Genomic DNA, 22,228 nt, shown 5'->3' with positions numbered 1-22,228 from the left:
CCTGTTTTGAACACTCCCTCCAGTAGCTTTATTCATAATCCAGAAGGAACAAATCCCCTAGACTGCATAGCAACAGAATAAGTTAAAAACCCTTTCTACAAATCACTAAGTTCACATTTTATCTGCTATGCTTTAATGTTCTTTTTCCCTCCCATTTACATTTAATTGCCATTTCAGTCAAAAAGCATACCCGTCAACAGTGCCTTCATTCATGACCAGCACTYATCATATATAAACTCAGAGGGCAACTTTATCCCTGAAGACTGAACATAGCACCTCTCTAACATTTAAAATCTCTATAGACTCAAAGATCAAGAAGCCCAAATCCATTTTTCAACTTGCAAATCGAGCACTGCTCAGCCCTAGGCATTTTTAGGGGAGCTACAGTTGATCATTTGCAAAGATCATCAATGTGCACATAAACAGCAGGAGAAGAAGGTGGGACTGTGTAACTCAGAGCCACACACTAAGGAAAGACAAGTTTAGAATAGAAGTTAAAGAGGAATGAAAATTGCTATTTAGAGTAACTAATCATGCATAAAGCATCACAGCTTGTCATCCCAACCCAACAGAAAGGTCTGGAGTAGAAATGGGGGTTTGGGAAGAGAAATGATTCATGGACTAGCTAACACGTACTGTAATAGCATCCTGAAACTACTAGCAACAGAGGAAGCACAACAAAATGAGCAAGGCTGCTCAGCTAAATATGCYATTACAATGCATGCACAGTTGTTTTATTACATACAGGCCACTGGAAGATTGGTACTCATTACCTAACAGCATATGATTAGGCTCACTTCAAAAAGCAGATACAGGCAGGCAATGTGGATGCCTACAGAAACCAAACAAAGCAAAGCTTGTAAAGAAAAAGAGTAATAAAGAACAGACTTTGTCCTCAAAAAGATGATGGGCTTAAATGAAGGCAGAATGATKCTTTCCCTCTCTGCATTCAGAGGATAAAAAAGATATTATACAAAAAAAGAAAGTCTATTTGATTACACATACTCATAAATGTTGGCTTGCTTTAATTAAAAGGATGGAACATCAGTATTTAACAAGGTTTAAAGGCACCGCTTGGAGGAGAACATGTCTTTATGGTCCTGTAATATGTTCAGCTACTATCACTGTACATTTTACCCTGCACATGTGAAATGCATATTTCTCAGGAGCATTAGCCCATAAACTCCCTACTTTATGAATTGCACCCAAAGGAGAAAGAAATGATGATACAGCGGCCAGCTACCTACATATGAACTGATTGGGCTCCATTTACTTCCACGGCACTGCAGTCATTGCCTAAGATGACTCCTCTAAAGCAGGATAAAAGCAAACTTTTCTAATATCCTAAAGAGGCTGTTGCTAGCCAATAGCCTAGGCGTAAATAACTGCCAGGCATTATATACCCTCATTGATCACCATTACACRGGTCTTGTTTTCAGGGCTCCATTCTGCCCTTAAGAACTTCCTTGGGCTCAAATGACATTTCTCYCCTCCACGCACACAAACACTCCTGCCTTTATTTTTTTGTAAACAATAGTTTCAGAGGTTTGGCAGCAATAAGAAATGTAAAAAGCTTAATTTGATGGTATAATTTCATGCTCATGCTATTCAAAAGCATCTTTGAAATAAGTAATGGAAGTAGGCACACAGAGACCACATGAAATAGCTAATTATTTTAATTTTTATATTAAAAAGATCAAAAATAGGCAAGACATGATCCTCACAAATTAACCAAGGGCTCAGAGCCAGATTTTCTGCAGCTGGTACAATAAAAAGCACAGTATCATAAGCCTTCAAACATCAAACAACTCATGAGTCAGGTTCCCAACGTTCAGGAAACAGATATGTCATCAATGCTCAGAAAATGAGTCGAGATGTGTTTTTCTTGGACTTTTAGTGGTGGAGCCAGCTTCAGTCATATTTGCAAACTTCTCATGAAGAAAGGTAAACCAAGTTAAAAGTTGAGAGACAGAGCTTAAAGATTAACATCAAATATTAAAATTCCAAATAAAAGCTGAAGAGCTGGAGCTCCCTTATAACAGCAAGAGCTGACTCCACCAAAAACACTGCCCAGGTTGCCATTTCCACAATCAAGAAATAACATTCTCTTTCTGCCTAGACTTGGAGATCCAGCTTTAAAAGCATTAACTCTTACTCTACTACAGGAAGTTTACCACAGTGCATAAAATCAGGATAGCAAAATATCTGTGCCAGACAGCCAGCAAATGGACCACCCTGTATTAACTAAGCAAGGAAAGTCTTGCTTTTTGCCTAACCTTAACCTATTATCAATTGAGAGTTAGCCATATGTGAAGACCTAAGGAGGAATCTTAAGTCCGTAACTTCAGCAGCACTAAGACCACATTTTCAGTCAAGAGCACTGGTACACGGTACATGCTTCCTTCTCATCCATAAACGCTCCTTTGGCCCCACAGCCCTGCAGAGCCCTGGGCAGCTGAAGCACCAGTTACACTCACTGCCTGATAATCACTGCCTGAGTTTTATTTCCAGTGCTGCAGGAATCAATAGCTGTTTTTCTAGCAAGCTCAGAAGCTGCAAAAATCCAGCAGGATGAGCTGACCCTGGAATGAGACAGGATCTAACCTCACATTATTAGATCCTCACCACCTAGCCACTTGGGGGGTTTCCTTACTGCATTTCTTTCTACTCCAGGGCAGAGATTCCTGGGTTTATCGCATATTCCTGTAGTAGATGGTGTCATTTCATATATTTCTTCAATATTTTTCAAGTAGAAAATGAAAGTTAACATTCAAAAGTATATGTTTAAAAAGACAACCAAACTGAAATGTTAAAGCAACAGCAGGCAGGAAATTATGAGCCAGGACAGCTACTTGGTTCTTTCTGCAGTTCGTGTCACTGCCAACACTCCTGCCTGTCCTTCCCTGACTAAATCAGACATGTGATTATTTAAAWGCATTTAATTTAGCTGCGTATTGCTCATTCCTCAGCAAAACAGACAAAACCAAACAGATAGTGATCAAAGACTTAGAGAGATCTGCAAGTCAGAAGGATGTGGCTTACCCTCCCTTCTTTCCACCTTCTAGAATAAATTGTAGAGGCTTCTTGAGAACCAAAGGGAACTGGGACTCGCTGGTTGCTTCTGATCCTTTAATTAGAGCAGCAGAATAGGAGTAAATACACCCCAGCTTCTACCTTTATGACCTTCAGTTTCCGACAGGAACAAGACACACTAAAGAAATGTTTTAATAACCAAATTCCTCATCAGAGGAAGGGTAAAGTGTCTAATCTTCCACTTCTGCCACAGTAGTTTAGCTGGAGATGACACACTGGATTTGACATTTCTGTTCAGTCAGCAAAATTCATGTCCCTTGAGTTTGGTCCTTTACTGCWCTCCTACTCTTCAGTTAATATGGGTTGTCTTCTGCAAGTTTGAAAGATCTTTCTGAATATCATCATGGTCTATAACTTAAATGCAATAGACAATTGACTCATTTCATAATGAATATGAAGCCCAGGGAGAAAGCTTAAGTTCAGTAAAAACAACCTATCCCCAAATATTATGGCAATACAATCAGGTAAAGAGTTAGAGTTCAATGTGATTTGTTCTATTTAATTTAGAAGTAATTCTGAAAAGCTTCTTCTTTGCTATTTTAATCAGTTTTTAAATTGAGAACTCCTGTTTCAAATAAATTTAAAAATCCCTAAACAAAAACAAACTCAGCTAAATCAATTCACTGAATATGGCCCAAACTGGTGAGAGTTTTATTCATGTGATTAATTTTCTACCAGATTTGATATTCATCAAAAACAAGCAAACAAAAAAAACCCCACACAAGTAAGTGACTCTGCTTAATACAGCTCTTAAACATTTATTTRCAGGCCTCCCTGAAGCCTCTTTAATAGCCTCTATTTTGTTCACATAACCACTCTGGAACTGAAAACGTGAAGTTTAATATAGGTCTTCAAGCTGGTATAAATTAAAATAGTTTCTCTGGTAAATTTACTCTAGGCTAGGGTTTGAATGCCTCATCTAAGCAACAAGTCTTGCTGGTTATGATTAGTTCAGAAATATTTAATGGAAAAAGAATACAGTAGAGAATTTTTAAAAGATACAGCTAGAATTATCTGGTGTATTTCCATCCTATGCACTCAGCATATCCATTTACATCAGCAAGTACAGTCTCCRCTTCATACTAAGGATTTAGATGCAAACAGCTACAAATGAATGAGCCAGACCCTCAACTAACAGCAAAGTTTATTGATCTAAGGTGATTCTGTCTACTTGGGGTATCGTAACTTGGTCCACTTTCTACTTTCTTTCTATTCTTCTGTGCAAATCCAGATCCTATATGCATTTTAGAGAAACTTTTAAAGTATATTATGTATTATAAAGTGTATTTTAAAAGTTAAGACATGGCATGCAGACCATACATTTACTGGCAATAGAGTAGATGAATATTCAAGCCTCACTCTGCACAKGGGCCATTCAAGAAATTGCCATCTTTGAGCATGAAACAACCCTTGATTTTTTTTCAGCAGTACAAAAACCTCCCTGAAGAGCTTCCTGCAACACATCTGAAACCAAGAGGACAACTGCTGTTAACTCTACCTCTCCAGTTCCCTTGTTAACCACATCCAAATTCTCATACCTTTTTCTGTTCACCTTCTGCTATATTTTTCAGACAGAATCTTCTTGCTTCCTAATAATGCAGATCTATTTGCCTTATGAGACAATTAGAGATAGAAATAAAAACAAATAACAGAAGAGACACCTTAAGTTTTCYGTATGTTCATGCAGCTTGAAGACAGAGTGGGTTCACTTTTCCCCAGTACGCCCATGTGTCTCCATTTCATCCRAGACACTGGTCTCAGGATGGCAGTGAGGCTCAGAAGGTCCATGCAGTTTAGTCCCTATTGCTAACTTGCAGTGAAGCCTTGTGTAAGGGTTTTAGCTTGTCTCATACACACCATATAYCCCAGTGGGGCCAGAAACCATGTTTTATCATTGCCAACACACACTGCCTTTCTATTTTCAAAGTCTATAATGAGAAGCCGAGACTCCCACTATTCTCATTTTATATCTAGTGGAAAATTGAGAAGCTCATTTTTTTTTAAAGAATGTTTATTACTCCAAATTTAATTCATAGATGCCATTGAATTGATATTRCTTTCAAGTGAAATAAAAACAAATTCCTTAACTGGCCTACAAATGAAATTTAAGTTCAGGTACAAGGGAATTTAATGTAGATAGAACAGAGCTGTTCAACTTCCAACATCAGAGGGATTTACCAGCTGCTGCAGAATAACTGCATGGACTAAAAAAACACCAAAGCCCTCCAAGAAAGARGTGATAGTGGCCAGAGAAGTTCTTCACCATGAAAGAAATTCTTCTCTAAACTGAAATCTAGGGTTTATGACCGATTTCTCTTTAAATCCAAAAACGTCTCAGATGCACTTTGCAGCCAGCTTCTGACATATACGCATTTTCACCTTAGTAAAAAGGCAAGATCAAAAGAGCCTAGCCAAGGGGTATAATTTTCTCCTCTTTTGTCACAACCCAAAATGTTAAGTACACGTTCCTTTCCCCATACAAAAGGATGAAATGAGCACCACTGAACTTCAGTCTATTAAATGTCACCCCTAGATAGGTAATTACCATAGGCCCATTAAACAGATACAGTCCTTTCCTTACAAGGTTCCTTTTTACTATCTGATATATTACTGATATTAACCGGTGTGGCAATGAAATCTCTKGGAGCTGCAACTCAAAGACCTCCAAGACTTCCTCTAACAGCMTATTCCAAACAGTGTCAACAAAACTATACAGTATTCTTTAATAATATCCTCTTGGTAAACACATGTACACAGAATATGCAAGGGCCAGAGTCACGAGCAAGTCTTTAAATTCCATATCTTTACCTGTTAGGATCACAATAAAGTATGAATACATGAGCATCAACACCTTACACAGAGTAGGAAGACAGGATAAAGAGTTAACAATAGGCATCAACTGATCACTTCAGACCAAGAACATATAAACTTAGAGACTATGCCTGAACCTAGCACTTTTCCCTGCTCACTAAATGAATCAAAAGAAAGCCATACACTTCAGTTCTATATAGGACTTCTTGCTAGAATCCCGAAGTATTTAGAGACAGAGGCTGATTTAGGGTTATTCCAAAGAAGTATTTCACATGAAATTTCTTTCCTGAGACTTCCTTCACCAACTGTGAGARCACATGAAAGAAAATGATCCTCCTCATTTGTGTTACATCAACAGTAGCCGTGAGAAAACTCTTTAAATTAGGTACAAAAGAATGGAAAGTACTCCAGTCCAGACAGGCCAAAGCAAAAAGTCATATTACGTCACATTGCTTCAGTTCAAGATGTCCTAGTCAATTTTGTTCCTGTATTAAATGAYATAAAGCTCGTATGTTTCTGCTTATATCATTTAATGAAGTAGAGGGTATTTATAAAATATGCTGATGTCAGAGGCTGAACAAACTCTGGCATGTTTGAGAGCAGATCATCCACATTACCTTCCAATATTCAGCTTCATCCTTCTAAAGAAAGTAGCTGATGTCTAACATAAATAAATATATTCTAGAGAAGTTTGAGAATCTGAGAAGTTGCTTTGAGGCAACTGAAAAACACACACATCTATACATAAATTCTCTGATTTATATAAATATCACTGATCAGTCCTGCAAGTCTTCAACAAAATCAAGAAGGCGGCCAAAGTAGAGTCTATGTTAACATCTTCCCACTAAGGTTCCTAAATCCTACATCTTTCAATAGATACAGAACATTCTTTGATGCTCACTCTCAGAAGCTTGTAAAATTATTCTCCAAAACCCAGAGCTTTTTCTGTTTAGGTATAAATCTTTCCTAAAAGGGCATGTGAGACTATCTCTGTGCTCTCTATGGAAAATGGGTCTCCCTACTTCCTCAGCGTAGATTCCTGTGTAGAAAACAAACATTCACCCTGGCCCCCAAAAAATGAAGAACAAGAAAGAGGGCAAAGAATTTTAGCTCTTCAGTGTTCCACCATAGCTAGATGATAAACCATTCAAAAGCCTTTCTTAGATCTGCAGGAGACTCATCCTAAGTTTTACACTAACGGGGAAATTCCAAATCTAGTTGTAGCTCACACAATATTCAATACAGGAGTGGGCTTTCACATTTCTATTCCTATTTGACAGCTTATTTCTCCATCTGAGTCAAAAATAAGGCTTGGTCAGTTCATGAGAGCRAACCACATCCAGTTGGCCCTGCCAAACTCACCCAGGCTTGCTGCACCAAGCTGCTGTCTTTCTGACGTGAGTTACTATCCCTGCTCCACAGACCAACTTCCTGCAAGAGAAAAGAGTGTACCACTCTGCTTAGAAGGCTTTGTATTTCCCAGTTTTCAACACAAGTATTTATGCATTGGGATGGCCTCCACCACCACCAYCATGAACTGACAGAAAATTAGGTTTGCTGATCCACAGCAGAAAGATTAAAGAGCAGCAAGGAACATAACAAAGTTAAGCAAAAGCAGCACAGCTTCACATCCAAAACTTTCTCCACCCCCACCTCCATCCCAGCTGCCACAGCATTCCTGCCCTCTGAAGACAGGCACAAGGCCCTGGGCCCACACTGCCTTCCATCTGCTCTAGCCTGTGGGAAGCTTGGAAATCAACCATGAACCAATACAGATCTCACAAGCACCAGTTCCAGGCAGTCCAAGTTTCACAGCTGTTCTCAAGAATGAGAGCCACAGCTCAGGCACTGATTCATCTGAAGATGTTTTGCCAATTCCCACACTTGATTCTACCCGAGGAGAGCAGCAGCAGCAATAAGAGGTCACGGCTGTCACTGTTCAGCGCACACGTTTTCAGTGCTGAAGTACAACATTTACACGAGTTGCACAGACAGAAAACAATCCCTGTCTCCAGGATGCTGGCAAGGAAAGTGGTTTCCTCTACCAATGTACTGGCAAGAAAAACTTTTACACACCAGTGCTTTCAAGCTGGAAGTTTTCCCTGCATCAGGATGCCAGCCAGCATAACACAGCACACAAGTACCTCAAGGCTGACTTATTTCACCAGCAGTAACACTGAAATCTTCCAATACCAGCTCAATTAGACAAAGTATTATTAAACATTTTTATATATACACTTTCATCTCCCTCACTCAGGCAAATCTTTTAGGCACATGAATCATTCTATCATGAGGCTAAGAAACAGGCTGAGAGAGCATCGGTTTAGCTTTGTTTTGTGCTTGTGCAAAGAGATTTATCTCTAGCCAGATAGAACTTSAAATGCATTTTTTTGCAGTGCAAAAGGGATTTTCTCTCTATCTTTACAGTCACTGCAGCCACAACAGTCCAAGCAAATCATTTATATTGGGGCAGTACTCAAGGGTCTCAACAAAAACAAAACCTCTGGTACTTTTCCAGCTTCAAGCACAGTGACTGACAGACTGCCTACACCAAAAGACAAGACTGGGAGAGGGCAGTGCAGATAGATGGCATCTTGCCCTTGGTCAAATGGAAGGGGAACAGCAGATGCAGGGCTGGAGCTCCAGCATGTGAGCAGTACCAAGGGCCTGAGCAATCTGCCACTCAGGCAACTCTGTCATGTTCAGCTAYGAGAGAAAAAATAAGGGTAAAATTGAACTGATGCTACAAATATTTGGCCAGCATTGGAAACCAGTGGTCAAGCACAAATTGGGAAAAGCATATCAAAGCTCAGGCTAAGTTTGGACTTTAAAAAAGAGGGGAAAAAAAGGAAAAACAAACAAAAACCATAAGTTCCCAGTAATTCCAGAATTATTGCACTGAAAGCAATAATTCTGGACAAAATCCATTTTTCCAAACCGGAGTGTTCACAGCCTTCAGCAAATAAAAGGTGAGAGCACATGCCTCTCACTACAAATAGCTTTCCCTGTTTCAATCCCTAGGATGCTTTCCAAGTCACCAAGAAGCATTTCCTCCTAGCTTTGCCTCCTCTTGCCATACCTCACATTGAAACTCCAGACGCGTTATTCCATGCCCAGCACTGGTGTAACTGAAGGGATTYAGTTACTTCAGCTCTGTTGAGACTTACTTAAAAAAAATGTATGCTTGTCATTGACCCATGCTGCCCCACTGAGACCAACCCTCTTTTTGAGCCCGTAACAACCTTGATTGCGAAGGAAGAACATTCTSAGCTTTGCTACAAACCACTAGACATAGATTGAAATAAGAAATAATAAAAAGCTTAAAACCTCTACCTCACATTATACTGTTAATAAAAAATACAGACCTGCAAGAGATAACTCACACTCCTCAGACATTGCCAAGCACAGACCTTCTAATGTACAGCACATTCATTTCTACAACGCTATGGAAGTGAGAACTGGCCTGTACTTTTTTTCCTGTCTTAGATGAAGCTGAGACTCCCTCATTTACTTGGAGTCTGCCTACAGCCCCAGAAATTCCCTCTCTACCCTACCACATCACATATGCTGTACACTGCTTCTCAGCAGGTTTATTAGATTAGGTTCACTGACATTTGCATTGCTTTTACACAGCAGCAGGCTTGGTACACAGGTACATTGCTTTATAGTCCACACTGCTGACTGATACCTGTGTGTGTAGGAATACAAACTAAAGGCTATTTTTTATTTCAAGCAAGGCAGAACCACACTGAGTTTAACAGAAGACTTTTACAGCCGAGATCTTCTCCAGACAGTTACTTCCTGTGAGATGAAAGCAAACTCCCCGGACAGCAAGTAGCTAACTCCCTGCAGAGTTAGTGCTCTGTGCCCTTTAGATTACGGAAAGCGCAGATTTGTTTTCATTATGAGAAATAAACTGATTAGCAGATGGCTGTTCATTCTCCCCCCCCCCCCCCGTCAACTCTAATGCAATATAAATGGAAATCTTACTTAAATGAACATTCAGAGAGCTCTCAGAAAAATCAAAATTCCTGTACATTAAGCATCTTTTTTGCAAATGAAGTGAATTTGTCTTTTTAAAAAGGTAGTTTGTTTTATATTTGACTGATACTAAGCAATATGATCAAAATATATTGACCTGCAGGCTTTAAATAAATATGACTGAAAATTAATTCCGACATTAGATYCACACACTTCATTAGCTGAGCTCTACACACTGAATGGATATTCTTCAGGTTGTGAAGCTGCCATTTATCTTGGTTGGTTCAGTATCCTGGGGTGCAAGGGCCTTTCACAAACACAAAACAATGAGGAAAACAATTCTGGTAGAGACTGTAACACCACAGAGTGAGCTAGTCAAGGCAGCACAAGCTAAGCATTATGACTTGGTCCTCGGATAATCATTGCTTTTCTTTCCTTAAGGCTAGCTCCACAACTCGGGCAACTCTATCTTCATAGCAGAGAGTTGCTAGTATCTTCACTTCTGTGGACGTGCCTTCTTCACTTTGCAGAAGGAACTGCAGCAGCAGCTCCCAGTGTTCAGTTTGTATGAAAGAATTAATCTGATCCTTCATCCCTTCTCATTAAATCTGCATTGTCTCCTACAGCTTTACATCTCTATGCAAAACAAGTCTTATAAAGGCTACTAGCATCTGCATCCTCAATGCCAGAAGGACCTGCAGAATTAAACTGAGTGATGTTACACTGTGACATCATTTAGAGTTCCACATTTTAAAATAGTTATGACACAATATGTTCAACGCTTTTAACAAATATTCAAGACAATTTTTTTCCCCTCCTCCTCCCCCATCTTTCCCAGAGAGGGGCAGCAAAACCTGCACCAAGGAGGAATAGAAGTGCAAAGCCTCTGGTTATGTCACAAATACCAGCCGTAGACTAAAACTGTTTAAACTGTTTACACATAAAATCAGAATAAGCCACTGTAAGCTACCACAATAGAAGTAGACCCCATAATCAGTAATACCAGAGGGAGAGAGATGTACTCTCAATCTTTACATTATTCTTCCACACAAGGCCAAMGCCTAGCAATTCCCAGGATATATCACTATCACAGGGCTTGGAGACATATCAGAGGTCCACATTTTTCCAGAGATACAAGGACCTGCTAATGTCTCTGAGATCCATTTGTAGTGCCCAACCAATACTCTGRTCTCAGCAAAGAGGAGAAAACAAGCAAACAATCACCAAGACATGAGATACCACTTATACTTCAGGTCACAAGAGATCCTTTGAAGACAAACTCTGTTTGGTACGAGAGCTTCATGCTGACAGTGATTACAAAGGCTCCCTAGACCATGAAACAAGTACAGCTCCTTCCACAAGAGGATTTCCTCAAGGTATGAGACTGCGCTTTCCTAAGAAACTATCCCTGAAAAAGGACAATATCGCCATTATGCTGATGTCCTCTGCTGCTTGATCAGTGGATGCTACTTCAGTATCTAAAAGCTCCAGCTTCACTGCATTGTTACATGCTGTGCTATTTTTGTATTTCTATCATTGCTTTCACCTAATTTTTTGCCTTTTCCATCCTCAGCTATCATACACAGAAGGAATTACCATCAGATACATTCTCCCTGACCAATCTAAAACACAAAAAGTTTTTATACTGTAGTAGCAAATACAAATCTGGACCAGACAGAAGACCAGTGGGGCAAGACACATGGTAAACCACCGTGCGTGTCTCTCCTTGGGAATATACCTCTACCCAAAGCACTTGCACACATGTGTTAGTCACACTGCAGACAGCAAGCCTTAAAATGATTAACTACTTTTCTGAACAACAGCTTAAAGAGGAAATATTCTCCTGTATAAGAGAATATTTCAGAAGGCTCCTTGATTGAAATAATACTGTTTGTTTTGTAACTATTTGACTCATGGCTTGAATTTCCTGCTGCATAACATTTCCCTAAATGACACCTGAAAATGATGAAATACAAAGATTTGTCTTAATAGTTACTTCCAGCCTTWAAGGCATCAATAATCTGTTTCCTCTCAGAAAACAAAGATAAATTGTCATCTGGAAAAAAAGTCAGTCAGCTATTAAAACACACTCTAGAGCAGAATAAGATCTAGAACTGTCAGTCTAGCCCAGGATGTGGGAAGGAAGTAGTCATTGAGTCCTCAGGAGCTCTGCAGGAGCACACAGGTCATAGAACCTCCCAATTCCTCCTTCACTCCCAGAATCTATCCCTGGTCATACTCCTGTAATTCCCTGGGTGAAAATGCAGTTGCCACATCCCAGCTGACAAGTCACTAAGTCTAGACAGCCACTACTTCCCATTCTTTCACCTTTCTAAAACAGGTCTGCCTACCATCCCCAAGAAGATTTTGAACTCCCACCTTATCTTAAGATCTGGAGGTCTSTGGAAAGTAAAAAACTAGGGGACACTTGACATTTAAATTCAACAGCAACCATCTAGGTGACAGTTTCAAACAGGCAGGCTAGGCTGAGCTTATCCCYGAGCATCAGCAACAGCAGCACTTGTCCCTTTTAAGCAAAGTGTGGGCTCAGATTCCAGATCAGGGATACTGGGCTGTGGAAATTGGCACATCACTCTCATCCTGAGGCCTCATCATGTAACATGGGCCCTCCAGGGTGACCTTGTTTCCTGGGACTCTTCCAGCCTCTTAGAATTCACATAGATTCCAAACTTTAAACCCTTCTTAGCAGCCTGACTCCAAGAGAAATAGATTTAAGGATTTTTAAATCCAAAAAAACTGCATTTTCACTATGTGGGATGAATTCAACCAAATGCAGCAACTCAGTCGAGTCCTGAGACCACCAAGTGATCCCCTACACCTGATAATCTCTTCTTAATCAGTTTAATGCTCTGATAAATCAGGTCCTATTTCTTAGCAGSGGGAGAAGAGTAGCAACTTAGTCAATGCTTATTTGAAACACAATATTCAGAGATAGGAATTATCTGTATATGTAAATGCCAGAAAGATCCTAATTTACAAACGGGCAATTCACTGCTCTTGCAGCTCCATAAATGTGTCTAATCTTGGAGGCTTTTGAGGGATTTTGACATTGCCCATGTGCATATCATCCCACTTGCCTGCACTGCAAAACCCACTGAAGTGTACAAAAACATATAGCAACTTGTTGGGCTAAGTAGAAGTAATAATCCATCTAATCACAGTCAATTCAGCTGCTGGCTGCTTATGGGCATCTTTTACAGATTAATTTCAGGACTGAATAAGCAAGATCAGAGCCAGCTGTCCAACAAAAACTGTGCTTTTAAGACTCTGCTTGCCTTGTTTACATAGCAGGTTACACCTGGCCTATCAAGCCTCCTCCAGCAGGTGTCAGGAGCTTGAGGAGCAGGGCAAGGCTTCTGCTGCGCTACCCCATGGTGTTGCCTCAGGGCGACCGCTCTGTCCTCTGAGGTGGCTGCACCTGGGTGTGGGGCATCCACAGGGCCTTTGGGGATGTCTTCAMTCTCCTCCAAGTGGCTACACTCAGATAGGAGGTGGCTGTGGGGGCCACAGCCCCCTTGTAGTCACCTGTTCCCAGGTGTGGGGTACCTGCAGGCTTCTTAGGATGGCTGTGCCTCAGGCTGCCTTCTCCAGGACATCCACACCTCAGGCTGTCCATGGTGTCCTCAGTGGAAGATAGGCCCGGRTGTGAGACACGCACGAGTCACTAAGGGTTGTCTGCAGTTCCCTCRGGGGTTTCTGTGCCTCAGGCTGTCCGTGTTTGCCTCAGGGGAGGCCATGCTGTGGGCCATTCRTAGGCCCTTGAGTGTGCACATAGCCTTGTACTGGAGCAGAGTCTTCTCCTGCCACAAACACCCTCTCCCTGACCTCYATCCACCCTCAAAAAACACTTAAGGGCACCGTGTGCACCTCCAATCCACTGAAATACTGACACATATTGGGGTTCCTTTTATGTTGTTGTTCACAGTTGCCTGAGAGGCCACCACCCTCCTCTCRGCGGAGAGCAGCACACAGCCCTTCATGGCCTGCTCCCACTCAAGTCGCCACAGCAGCCCCTGCTCCTTCATCCCACTTGTGTCCCTCACACTGTCATACCAGGGGAGCCCATAGCTCACAGGCTCCAAGATGGTGGGGAAGAAATGAGAGTCAAATTTCACCCTCAAAGAAACAAGTCGCATGAGGCCTGGCTTTCTGCACAGTTGTTGCCACAGGCAAAGGAGCTGGAGATGGTCCGTTAGATCCACCTTGAGACACAGCCATCTAAGTGCAGGAAAAGGGACACCCTCACTGCTTAGGTTACTGCTTTTCTGGTGATACACTAGTAAGTGTGAAGTTGAAAGGCATTCCTGTGAAGGCATGGGTGAATATACAAGGTGCTAAGGAACACTAGTTCACAATGAAATCTCGTACGTGAGAAGAGCTTCAGGACATGTTTCCCATGACTGTTAGCTTTAAAGGCAAAGATGGTGAAGGCAGAAGAAGCAATTCCAATGAAAGAAAACAGAAATACGACAAAAAGCAAGTCAAATGAGCAGCAATGACCACAAACCTCTAACTTTGCACTGCAGCACTTTCTTTAAAAGAGTGCCTTGAAAACATGCAGCAATGAGCCATTCAAGAAAAAGTTTTTTGTTTGTTACAAAACTAACAGTAAAGACCACTGCTTTTTACTCATGAACAGAATTTCCAGTCTATTCACACTCAGCTATATGGCACTGCACAAGTAACCGTTATCTTTTTTCTCATTTACATTGACAACTTAATCTGAATTTAGTGGGCCCAGCCATGATCTCACTAAGCATTCTCCATTGAAATCCATTTACATAAAATCATAATTTGATCCTTAAAATGAAGGGTTAAAGCACAGCAACAGTGTTTGATCCCATTACCCCAGGGTGACACTTAGTAGTACATTTTTCCACTTTTTAAGCATCCCATTGAGCATGCTTAGACTCTGGTCATATGTCTTTTGGCATCCCAAACTATAAAGGGACTGGATAAGAAATCATTAGTATGTAATTATTCAAACACAGTGCAGGTTTCATCTGAAACAGAGATGCACCAAAACAATGTAGAGACTAGGTTGTACTACAATCTGCATAGCTAATTCTGCTGTCTCCTGCTGACTATGGCAGGTTTCACTCCTGCTGTGTCCTTAGTCAGGCAACTATTGTGTCTGATGCCCCTCTGGACAGGAGACAGGTACATCACATACCCTTATGCAAACACTTGCTACAAGAGCTCTCCAGTGCCTCTCCCTATTTGAATCAATGCACTATACACTGAAGCAAATACAGTACCTGCTACTCAAAGCTAGCTGCAGAGAGGAGGGGAGAAAAAAAAAATCTTAGAAATGAGCAAAGCAGCCACACCAAAGTTTTAGCAAGCAACAGAAGAAAATATTAGAAACATTTACTCCACTGTGTTGCCAAACTGGCTGTCAGCATAGATGTTGGAAGGACATTGTAGGAATCTAGACTATTTAGCCTGAAAACACCTGCAGATTTGATGATACAAACCACATGTAGAGGAGCTACACTGCACCATCATGAAGTTCCCCACATCGCTAACTTCTTTCATAATACAGCAAAAGGGGTACATCATGCCAGAGTCAACAAATACCACTAATATTTAATTAATAGTAATTAATAATATTACTAACTCAGGAAGATGCAGAAACTTACCATTTACAGTAGATCATTGGATCTCAATTTTATGCAAGTCAGGATGGARAAGTAGAGAGATGGTAGAGTGGTTTTGGCTTTGCCTTCATAATCCTTTGAGTACCGTGCTTCAATAGACTTATTCTATAGTCTCATTTGAAGCACATTTTAGATGTATATGTATCATATAAACCCATCACATATATCATGGGTTTCTAAAACACAGTTTTGCTGTCAGCCTTTGAGATGCTTCCAGAACCACTGCAACACAGTTCCTAAGTGTTAGCTGCAGCCTTTTCATTCAATTAGCTATCAAATGCTGTTTATTTTGCTATATATTGAGATCCATCCTTCTTCCCTACAAAACAAAATCCTAAGATTAAGAGACAAGACACTCAGGTCACACTTGGGTAAGAGGGCAKAGACAAGATGCAGCATTTCAGGCTTTTCCCTGTAATCTGTACATGTTCTTCTACAGCTCTCCAAAGGAGTAAGTATCAGTAAGTCTGCTCATCACAGGGGAATTACATTTGATAGCATGTTTAGTTCACAGGACTAGCAGAGTTACATTAAACAGAGGCTGCTAATAAAACATTACATCTCTCTCCCCCTGGCACTCCATTTGCCATGATGTAAAAGGCAGACACCCCATAGAGAAATTAATCAGAAAGAAGGAGAATGAATCTAAGGAGTGAAAATTAAAGACCCCATGACATCTACATCTATCTCCTACGTTCACATGAAATGCTGTTCCTCCCAAGACTCAAGGATGTATTAAGATCCTTCCGAGAGATGGAAGTGGTTGCAAAATTGAGTATATTAACATCATCAATATGATGTTAATAGCTATTTAATAGTTATTTAAGTAGAAAGATCCCTCTTTGCTCATCATGGAGGCTCCACACAAAATACAGTATCTTTCAGATGAAAGCACACCTGTGTTGCTCAACAAAGCAACATGAAGACCTAAAGCTGGAAGGCAAGATCCTGCAGAGACAGTGCTAGTCTGACTTCAGTAAACCTGTGCTCCTTTTCCACCACTAATCCCACATCTTAGGCATCCCATAAAGGGAAACTGGAGATGGTGTCTGTGTTTAAGGATGGAGACACGATTGAGTGGCCTCAAATCGTAGTACTTCCTCAGTTGCTCTATTAGCCCTCAAAGCTTTTGATTAAAGAGGCAACTTAAGGTGCTTCTCCAGTGAATGTCAGAAATATTCCAACATAAGAAATGCCTTAAGCTCTTATGACTATCTTTGCTTCTCCTTAGTCCCTAACAGGGATTTATGATACATAGGAGAGAGAGAAGGAAGAAAAAAATATCCAAGTCAGTCCCTCAGAGCCACTTGCACTCCTAGATGAGTTTACACAGAAAGGGGAGGTAAAAAAAAAGAAAGAAAGAAAGAAAATTATACAAACAAACACTCCTTCCAGTACCTGATGACACCCAAAAAGGTGACTAGAAGCACATCAAAAAAGTACTTCAGGAGTGTTCAGGAAACACTCTTGACACTGAGGGGTTTTATCAACCCAGAATAAGTATTTTATTTGGGGAGGAACACAAACGTCTGGGATAACAGTTTGGCTGAAACATTGGAATGAATGAAACAGAAGTGATCCTGGCTTTAAGCAYGTGTGCAGCACTAACCTTTATAAACCTGAACTGACAGTACAGTTTATTGTACTGCTTGAACAGATAGTCAAGCTGCACTAATAGTACATCTTTAATCAGCAGTGGACATAGCAAAACTTGGGACAAAGGGCAGGCGTTCTGCATCATGTACTTGACTGCATGTTGTAATCAAGCACACAAGTATGTCGGTGGTGCAACACCCTAAATATTGGGATCTTAATCTATGGAATGCAAACACAACTAGAGAAGAAAAGAGCCTCCTGTTGCAGGCCCAGGGTAGGGTACTGTACTGCATTTATGAAATGATATTCTGAGCAATCTGGGAATTGTTCCTCCAGCAAACTCTTTTCCCATCTTCCATTGGAAAACATCTGTCAAAGCTGAATCTTCTTTGGAAATATCAAGCWGAGAAGGTTACAGAAAGTCTTTCTCTACCTGAGTTAAGTATCTGGTTAAGAGAACAACAGTACCAGAAAAGCCAAGTTATTCTTAGTTCCCTAAGCTACCGGAATGGAGCACTAAGTTTTTTTTTTTATAGTCTGAGAGGTTTCTTTCCTCCAGTCTCTTATTTCAGGGGTGTTACTCCATAAATATATGCAAAATGTAACCAATAGACCACAAAAAAATCACCCCCACAACACACACCCCACTCACCTCAAGATCAAGTCTTATGTGAATCAAGCCTAACAAAGTTGAAATTAGTATTTCACACCTAACACTACTGACTTAGGAATCCCCTTATTCTTCCAGAAATAATAAAAAAGACTACTGAAGAGTTTTAGAAGGTGAGAAAACCATTTTTTTCCATGTTTCCATCTAATACTGTACCCAGTTAATAGAGCAGCAACTGTAGGAGTGATCTTTATAGAACCCCTCTCCTATTTTGCTGTAGGTATTACTTTGTAAATCAGCAAAGTAACAAGAGCTGAAGCTAAAAATACCATCTCCCCAAGCTACTAAYTGTAGGACCCCCTTGTAAGAGGTTTCCCAATGACTAAGCACTAGTGCAGTTGCAGARTGTGATTTTTCCATGTATTGCCTACCTAGCAGTATGGTTCCTAGAGCTTTAGAGTCAGACTGGAAACCTTTAGAAGACTGAGCAGCCTACACCACGCATTTGGCCCTTTATTGCAAAGGCCCAAAAAGCATCATCATCACTTCATATCATTTCTCAGATACTAGTCTAGAAAGTTCTAGGCTAACAAAAAACAGAAATCACTCCTGTTGGATATAGACCTTCCCACATCTAGTCAACCTTTGCTCATAGCTGCCATAGTTGACTCCTCATGAGGCTGTTATACTAGCTTTCAAACAGAGAAGAAAGAGGCAAATCTATCAGAAATAACAAGCTTAGGTGCAGCTATTTACTTCAGGTATTTGCAGATTAATCAGGCTTGGTAAAGTGCACAAGGCTAAAACACTTCATTTCCATTTATTTTAATTTCTATTTAAGCTCACTTCTTTTAGTGGTGCATAGCAGCCCTAACTTGCTCTAAGGGAAGCTGCAAAAATCTCAGCAGGACAAGCATTTTTAGCACAAAAATGCTTCTATTCTCACACACAAGACTTATTCCAATTTTGGCAGCCCAGGGTCAGAGATTGCAACTGGGTCCCAAAAGATTATTAAGTCAGTATTAAAACAACATGAGGACTATATTCCAGACTCTTTATGTCATTAAAGCTGTTACTTTTCAGCAAGTGGCTGCATACCAGAAAGAGACATGAAATAGCAATCTTAGAGCCGACTTCAGAAAATGTTGTTATTTATTTAGAGAAGTGCTGCTCCTGCAAGCTGCTAATTTGAGACCACCACAATGATTTGGTCTCTTTCTTGGGAAAGATAGTRGCATCTGACACTTGCTAAGGGTGGAAAGCATCCTACCTGTTTTGAATTCCTGTTCATGTTCATATTCCAGTTCCTATCTGAAATCCATTCTCACAGCAGAGACATAACAAAACTGTTATGTCCCATCAACTATTCTGCTTTTTAAAGCAGAAGGTTTCAAATTAGTTGAAAGTTCAGTGGGTTTGTGTAGCTTCATCCACACACCTCCAAAAAACCCTTTTCTAGCAAGAAAAATGCCGCCATCTTCAATAGTACCAACCCAGGTATAAGGAGAGAGAGGAGGAAAGGAAAAAAAGCTTAATTTTCAAACTTCTGCATTTAATGACATTTTCAAAAAAAATTAAATCTTTTAAGCAGTAGAAAAACTCAGTTGCCTTCCCTTTTGTTAAGCAAAAACTAACATTCAGACCCTGAGGATTACTAGCTACACTCTGTTTGCATACACTCTCAAGGGGCATTCTAGGTAGCCACCATTCACACAAGTCAGCAGCAAGATGTGGAATACAGCCTAAAATATCTACTCAGCAACAGCACAACTCAGAGAAAGGTAGGGAAAAAAAAGTTCCATGATTATTCCTGATTTTTCCATTGCCTCATAGTATAACAAAAGAGTCCGAAAGCACATTGAACCACATCCATGAGTCACCCCTACTTGGGTATTATATAGTTAGCATCTCAGTAAGCTCAGTGGTGGTCTTAACTATCACAGACAGACAGACCTCAATAAAGCATCATGACTATGTCCAAGACTACTTACCTCTATGAGATGAAATTTGGTTTTGGTTCTAAGCATCTCTCCCTGCAAGAACATCTTTAGTGTCGAGCCTTATTTTGTCAAACCTCTGCTACAGTAGTTGTAGCAGAGTGCTCCGCCAGTTGCATACTAGAAAGTAATTAGTAGAGAGGGCAAATAAAGGTAATAGTAATGAAGTCCATTGCTATTCATGTTAAATTTGCTTTGGGAGTTAAGAAATATCTGAAATGCATCCTATAGACCTTATATTATTGCCATTGTAGGAGCGGAGTATCCTAGGATGTAGGAGCCTGCCTAGAGTGCCTTGGTTTCCATGAAGGGAAGGGAGGGACAGTTGTACAGTTGTAAAAAGCATAATGAGAGGTGAAGCCAAAATTAATTGTGATTTGGAGGATGTAAACATTTACCTGTTAAAAAAAAAATCTCAAAAGTGACCACCACTAGCATGCAGAGACTCTGCATCATATTAACGAAGTGAAATAAAACAGGTTGTAATTTGTCACGCGCATCCTACTTTGGGTAACGCCACATTTTTGTAAGTTAACTCACATACTTCACCCATTTCCCTCATTTTCCATAAGATGTATCAAACTGAGAATTCATTACAATGTTCAGTGATACCATTGCAAACGCAATACAGAGAATRTTGTATCTCTAAAGGAAAAGGATTGGCCTCATAGATCCTTTCCAAAGTTTGTGCTTTTGTTGCATGAAATAGCTCCCCAGCAGAGCAGGCAAATGATAATCAAGATAAAGACTTAAGTGTACAAGCAACTTTCACCTTATATTAGGCTGAAGTCAAGGGTAACTTCCCACAAGGGTTAATAATCTGCCCAAGGTTAGGGCCTATGTGAAATGTCAGTTTTTATCTAAAGCTATAAGAAAGACTCGTTCCAGCTTTCAATACAAGCAAATAAAGAAAAAAAAACCTTATTTTCACTAGTTCACCAAGCAAAGCAATTTTGTTGTTACAGTTTTCTGCCTGAATGTACTGAATGTCTGTGCATATGTAATAAAAGGAATTGCTTAGTTCCCATCAGCTTCCCTCAGGAATGTGACAATGTGCAACTGCAGAAAGACCAAACTGCTACCTGATGCAAGGTTAGCAGAATTCAGATTTGCTAGTTTTACGGTGACAGGATGAGCATCCCTTTCTCAGGAGCTCATTTTTATCCTAAAAATCGTTACATATTTGTTTCAACATGATTGGACAGGTCCAGGCAATATTAGATTGGGACCTATTTACTAATAACCAGGAAAAGGAAAAGGAAAAGGGAGCTGGATCTCTTACCTGTTGATCTCATTCCCTTATGTACCTTCTCCATGCCTCAGTTTACCTATCAATAACACTCCTCTAATAATCACCTGCATCCTGAGCCTTGGTGATGTTTAACAACTGATTGGTTGTTAAACATCTGGTAATTGTAAAACAGACTTAAGTACTAGGCACCTTGCACCATAAATGTAAGTCCTAATAATTTCTCTTCAAAGCAGAACGCACAGCTCTGGAACTGATGAGTATATTAGCGTGCCAAAAAACCATAAGAAGTTTAACTGAAAGTGCCTTCTCAAACTAAATGCCTCAGTTCAGAGTTACAACTCTGGGAAAATTATCAGCCACTCCAGGCAAAGTGGTATTTTGAACTAACGCAGCTTTTTGCACTTTGATGAGAACAGACAACACCAGGAGGAAACACACACATCAGCACTTTTTCTTCCCCTCTAGCACAATGCAGGCTTTGAAGTAGCAACAAATGAGAACAGGTGTATTTTGTAAACAATTTTTTACATCAACTTTCAAGTGAAGATTACYATGTAAAATGATTAAAAGGCTCAATGTCTTCCTTTCTGCAAAAGCTAACGTAAATAAACAATTATTCCTTTTTTTTTTGCAAAGAAATTAGGTTGATCAGTTAAGTCTCCTGCAGAAGAACTTGAATGAGTCTGATTAGTCTCAGCTACTTAAATTCAGAAACAGATGCCTTACTTTGCAAGCCTAGTGATTAAAGGCTGCATTCACACACAAAAAAAAATGGATTACGCACACTTAAGACAATACCTAGCACTTCCCAGCCCACACCCTGCAGCAGATGGCCACTACAATTAGTGACTTCAAAAAATTCTGAGTAGAACTCCTCCAGAGCTAAGACATGGCTGGCCTCACTTCAAGGGACAAATGTKCAGACGAGCCAAGAGCATTTCCAATGTTTTTGTCACATTAGGGCTTGTCACACAGGTCAAGAAAGCCATTCAGTTCATTTACACAGGAGTGTGAGTCAAAATAAAGTACTTACACGTTCCCAGAAGAGTCACCCATATGGCCACCAGCAGCACAGAGGAGGTAAAAGACTAATACAGCTCGCCAGACAGTAAATAAAACCCACATCTCACCCTCCTCAGGCTTTAGCCAGCAAGCAAGCAGGGRCTCAGAAGCACAGAATAACTCATTATCTACCCCAGAAGGCACT

General features: G+C 40.3%; 1 long non-coding RNA gene across 3 annotated transcripts in view; it reads right to left on the bottom strand.

The window, feature by feature from the left end:
• LOC112955410 overlaps window positions 1-22,228 on the bottom strand; it is an 84,147-nt gene extending 61,919 nt beyond the window's left edge. For all 3 annotated transcript variants that reach the window (XR_003250882.1, XR_003250880.1, XR_003250881.1), the window contains exon 1: window positions 22,055-22,228. This is a non-coding gene — a long non-coding RNA (uncharacterized LOC112955410). The remainder of the gene's footprint in view (window positions 1-22,054) is intronic.

Source organism: Nothoprocta perdicaria, unplaced genomic scaffold, assembly GCF_003342845.1.
Source record: "Nothoprocta perdicaria isolate Ctin4 unplaced genomic scaffold, notPer1 scaffold_56, whole genome shotgun sequence".
Lineage (NCBI taxonomy): Eukaryota > Metazoa > Chordata > Aves > Tinamiformes > Tinamidae > Nothoprocta > Nothoprocta perdicaria.
The sequence above is the reverse complement of the archived record's forward strand: the minus strand, read 5'-3'. Positions and strand labels throughout refer to the sequence as shown.